Raw genomic sequence first — 5,904 nt, forward strand, 5'->3', positions numbered from 1 at the left:
GTAGATATATAATATATGAATAGGTATATGTAGTATTTGTATAGGTATATATATATATATATAGTATATGCATATATATATATATATATAGGTATAGTACATAGTATATATAGGTATATATAGTATATAGTACATATAGTATATAGGTATATATAGTATATATGTATGTAGTATGTATATGTATATATAGTAGATATAGTATATGTATAGGTATGTGTAGTATTTGTATAGGTGTATATAGTATAGGTATATATAGTATATGTATATATATAGGTATATATAGTACATATATAGGTATATGTAGTGTATGTATATGTATATATAGTATATGTATATATATATAGGTATATATAGTATATGTATAGGTATATATAGTACATATATAGGTATATATAGTGTATGTATATATAGTATATGTATAGGTATATGTAGTATTTGTATAGGTATATATATGTATATAGAGTATATGTATATATAGTAGATGTATAGTATATGAATAGGTATATGTAGTATTTGTATAGGTATATATATTATATATATAGGTGTACATAGTATAGGTATATATAGTATATGTAAAGGTATATATATGTATATATAGTAGATATAGTATATGTATAGGTATATGTAGTATTTGTATAGGTGTATATAGTAGAGGTATATATAGTATATGTGTTTTTGACATACTGTATGTCTAGTATATATTTACACAGTATATGTTTAGACAGTTTTCTGTTCTATATAGGTGAGTTATAATGTTAAAGAATACTGGTGACACTTTTGTTTGGGGATCAGAAATCAGACAGCAATCAATGACTAATAATTCACTCCTAGTATGTCTCTACATATAGTGGACTGACAATAATGGTCATCTTGACTTGACTGGCAGTACTACAATTGAAGCCAAACAATGTTCAAAGCTGTCCATCCGAGAAAAACAAAAAGACCTCCCCAGCATTGCTCCATCACAGACTATCCGTCATTCCCTCTCGGGTGTAATGAGCTCTGTACTGTGGCTGATTACAGACTAAATGAGGTATTTCACCTTTGACCCTGTAAAAGCTACACGCCAAAGATTAAGATTTGCAATGCTTTTAGACAGAATGCAATTTTAGACTCCTTCATTTGGCCTCTCGATGGCCAGAAACGATGATTCATTATGTAATGCCATCTGGTGACTCGGCATTGCGATGAGGACGTGATTCTGGCTGTAAAATCACATAAACGCGTATAAACAGATGTTAGCGGACATGCTGCACACATCATGTTGTTAATGGATTAGCGCTTGAAACCACTGTAATGACTGCAGACTTTTTATTGAAAAAGATTTTGTCTTAAAGCTGCACATAGAACTATGGCACTCCATGAATACAGAACACTTTGGTGTCCTGTGACTTTTCTTAAAGAATTAAAGAAACAATCTATCGCAGGGATACTCAACTTCGGAAAGGTCAGGGGTCACAAAGCTGGATCCCTGTACCCTCGAGGGCTGCACTCTTCATTTTTACAATTATATACACTGTATATATATATATACATATATATAATTATAAGTTAACATTTTTATAGTAAGAATGTTGGAATTTTATTAATGTGAAAACAAAAATTCTGTCATCATTTATTCACCTTCATGCCATCCCAGAGGTGTATAACTTACTTTCTTCTGCTGAAGAGAAATTATGATTATTTAAAAAAAAATATCTCAGCTCTGTGGGTAAGAAACAGATCAATATTTAAGCCCTTGATTTTTTTTTATACTGTAAATCTCCACTTTCACTTTCAGATGTGAAAGTGAAAGTGGAGATTTATAGTAAAAAGGACTTAAATATTGATCTGTTTCTCACCGACACCTATCATATCACTTCTGAAGATGCTGATTAAACCACTGCAGTCTTATGGATTACTTTTATGCTGCTTTCATGTGCTTTTTGGAGCTTCAAAGTTCTGACTATTATTCACTTGATTTGTATGGACTTACAGAGCTGAAATATTCTTCTAAAAATCTTAATTTTTGTTCTGCAGAAGAAAAAGTCAAACACATCTGTGATGGCATGAGGGTGAGTAAATGATGAGAGGATTTTCAATTTTGGTTGAACTGCCCCTTTAAGTTATTATTTTAAACTTAAGAGGTTAGGGTTAAGGTTGCGCCGTCGCGTGGTCCTCGATCACTCCTTCACCCTCTCAGGCGGAAGGCAGCCGCTCCTCCCCGGGTGGACAAGAGTCAGACCTCTGACCCCCAGTGGACAAAATGCACCTCCACGTTCCCAGCGACCTGTGGGGACACTCCATGGGGACACGCCCTACCGCTCCAGGCGGTCCGGGAGTCGCTTCCCTCCTCCCCACACGGCAATCTTCTCTCGACCCCTCCGCGTTTCTGGGGGACAGCAGGGCACTCCTCCGCCCCTGGCAGCGGCTCCATCGCTCCAGGCAATCAGGGAGTCCAGTCCCAACTCGGCCTCATGGACGCCAGCCGTTCCATTCGTCCGGGTGGTCGAGCTATTTCGTCCCCCGGTGGACGGCAGTGTGGAGGACTCTTCGACGGGCATCCCTCCTCCTTCCCGGGTTTCTTAGAAGGCAACATAATCATGTCCCAAGCTTTTAAAGTGTGTCTGTGATTTTCTACAATGCTGCCTACGTAGGCAGCTCATTAGGTTTTGGCACAGTGCCACTGTCAACATTAGCAGGTATTCAATACATCAAGTGTTCTTCACCTCATATTGAAACAAATGAGAACGAGTTGACCTTGACCTCGCTCAAATACTTGGCGGCTCTTGCGTCTAATAACATACAAGCATTACCCAATTACATTCTCCATTATGGGAAAATACAAGGAGTTGGGATGATTCAAGGTCGTCATATGACTGCCACCGACACCTTTCAAGATTGGACAGAAACCGCTCAGCAAATGTAGGGCGCAGCAGACCACGAGAGTATCTTAACACAAGCCCCGAGTACAAATCCAGCAAACAACAACATCATCTGGCCCCATTTGGCACTTAATTTGTTTAGCTCATTTCAACCAATCTGAGGTTATTTACAGCCTTTGGTTTTGCCCTAGTTTTTGTCTTGCTTCCACAAATGAGGGGATCAAAACTTGCAGAGAGACCTTGATTCTTAATCCTACTTTGGCTTCCAGTCTCAGATGTTTTGTTGGTTTGTTGACCTGAGAACAAGGTAAATTTGGCTGGTTATTTAAGAAGATCTATTGCCCTAGTGCACCGAGAGCATGTGCTTGTACAGATGCCCTCTAATAGCACTCAGTGTGTGGCTGTCTTCGACTTTGTGGTGATAAATCAACGTATTAATTCATAACAAACATATTTATTGGCGCCGTCATCATTGAGTGCATTTATACGCAATCTGTTGTTCCTTCCAGCCTGATTTCATGAATATTATCTGACCGTCCCAACATTTTTGCAAAATGAAATTGCGTGCTTCACTGCACGTGTTTCAGCTAAATGTCCAGAGGGTGGCGCCAAAATCTCCCTAACCTTCAACTTTTACCAACAGTGTCCTAAAAGCAAATAAGAGATGAACAAAACAGACATCCGTACCCTAAACCAACACCTAAACTCAACCGATAGTGTCCAAAAGCAAAATGCGAAATGAGCGCACAATTTCTGAAGCAGCCACGTCATTTAGGGTCGCTTCTGTGACACTTTGGTCTCACTTGTCTGCTTGAGTGTTAAGGCAAAAAATAAGTGTGTAAAGGGATTAATGGGTGGCCTTTATCCCTCTTTGAGGCTTGATTAGCCTGATTAGGGGCCGGGTGTGCGGAATCCCGACCCCGCCCTCTGACCTACCACATTCCTCCCTCAGTCTCTCAGGGAGGGGCTCATGACGTACCCCCTCCCCTTTCCCTGGGGAGGGGCGTGTCTAAAGCCCCGTCTGCCGGCAGGTCATCCCCACCTACCTGGATGAGGGAGGGGGACAAGAAAAATTGTGACACCTACAAGCCGCAACGGCGATCGTGCCAAATTAACAAAAACATTTTAAAAAAAGAAGGAAAGGCCAACACGGAGCAGAAGTGGAAGAGAGAGAGAGAGAGGAGAGAGGGAGAAAAAAACAGTTACTCACCGGTTCTCCGATACACCGTAGCTTGGTCCTCGCCCACTCCTCCACCCTCTAATGGACGACAGCCGCGCCTCTCAGGACGGATTGGAGGCAGACCTCCAGCCCCTGGCAGACGGAATGCCCGCTGTGTTTTTGGTGGACGGTAGGGGTCTACCCCACCACTGGCAGCGGTAACCGCTCCAGGCGTTTGATTGGGAGTCCCTCCTCCCCTCGCGGTAGGTGTTCCTCTGCTTCCAGGCAGTCGGGCTCCTCCGTCCTCCTGCGGATGGCCGCGGCTGCTCCGTTGGGGTGGATGGTAGTGCCGAGGACTCTATTACGGCGCATCCCTCCTCCTCATGGGTTTCGGCACCAGTGTAAAGGATTAATGGAAAGGAGGACGCATTGAGAACCGACTTAAACTGAGAACTTAAACAACAAGACAAACACACACAGGTGTCGGACAGCTGCCCGTAAATCTGTCTCTGTCACACTGCCATCTCCGGTCGGCCGTTATCCCTCTCTGAGGCTCGATTAGCCTGATTAGGGGACGGGTATGCGGAATCACGACCCCGCCCTCCGCCCTACCACAAAGAATTTTAAATATAAAGTCATGATCAGCCATTGTAATTGGGATTTGTGTGACAGTGAATGCACAGTTGTAACGCCTCTAGTGTTCATTTCACCTGGAAACTGCCGAGAAACGTAGAAAACTAGAGACTACTTTGATTCGTTCAGTCACTTTCTCATACATCTGAGATTTTGTGGTTAAGTCTTCGACAAAACGGACCATTTTGATGCAGTAAAGTACGAGAGGTGAATGTAAAATAAAGTCTAGTGTATGTTTCGACCAGTCGGCATCCAGGAAGGAAAATTGTCCGTTTTATAATATGAATAATAATAAAGAAATGTGCCTCTTCTCTCTCTTACACTTCACGCACAAATTCACACACACAATTGGTGAAATGGCAAAACCCAGCGCAGAATCATAACCAAGCTTAAAGTGTTACAGGGCTCTGAAGCGCTGACATTAAGATAATATCTGATGACCTTTTTTCATAATAATTCATATTGTCTCTCTGCATGGCAAACGTTCACACAGACGACTGTTACGCGAGAGAGGAGCACAGATTGTTTTATGTGGCTCCTTTGAGTTCTTTCATCTGCTTCTGTCAGCTCACAGACTTTATGAACATTGTAATCCAGATTTATCATTCACAGGGTCAAAACCTTGACATAAGCTCTGTTCCAAAATATAGTGCGCCGTCATGATGTCTACTGGATACATAGGCAGCATCCAAACTGTGAAATGTGTCCTCACACTGTAAGTGACTGGTTTGATATGCTCTACATAGACAGCAACTCGGAAGTGCACAGTAAACTCGACTTGGAATTGATTCCAGATAACAGCATGATCCTCTAATCGGCATAAAAATTCATAGCGCTCATAAATATTCGATATTTGCATTGCGTTGATTCCGTGAAGCGTTTCTATGGGTGCGGCGCCGACAAAAGTGCCTCTGGTAAGAAAACTCTTTACGTTGTTTTATTCAAACGTGTTTGGTTGTAAAGAGGAGCGTCTCTAGTTTCGTTTGATATGCCGCTTTAAAAATCCATTAATATTTAGTGTGTCAGCGCACTGATAAACATGATGTCCACATATGTGGAAATTAAGACCAAATTCCCTCAAAAGTTGAAAAACATATATTATAGTATTTTTAATAAGTTTAAACATTAACACATTTTTGGGATATTTCGCTTCATTTTAATATAAACTTTTAATCCAGTATTTTATTTTGTTATCACACATATAATACGGTTCTATTCATTAACATTAATAAATGCATTCCTATATAT

Source organism: Xyrauchen texanus, chromosome 30 (genome assembly GCF_025860055.1).
Source record: "Xyrauchen texanus isolate HMW12.3.18 chromosome 30, RBS_HiC_50CHRs, whole genome shotgun sequence".
NCBI lineage: Eukaryota > Metazoa > Chordata > Actinopteri > Cypriniformes > Catostomidae > Xyrauchen > Xyrauchen texanus.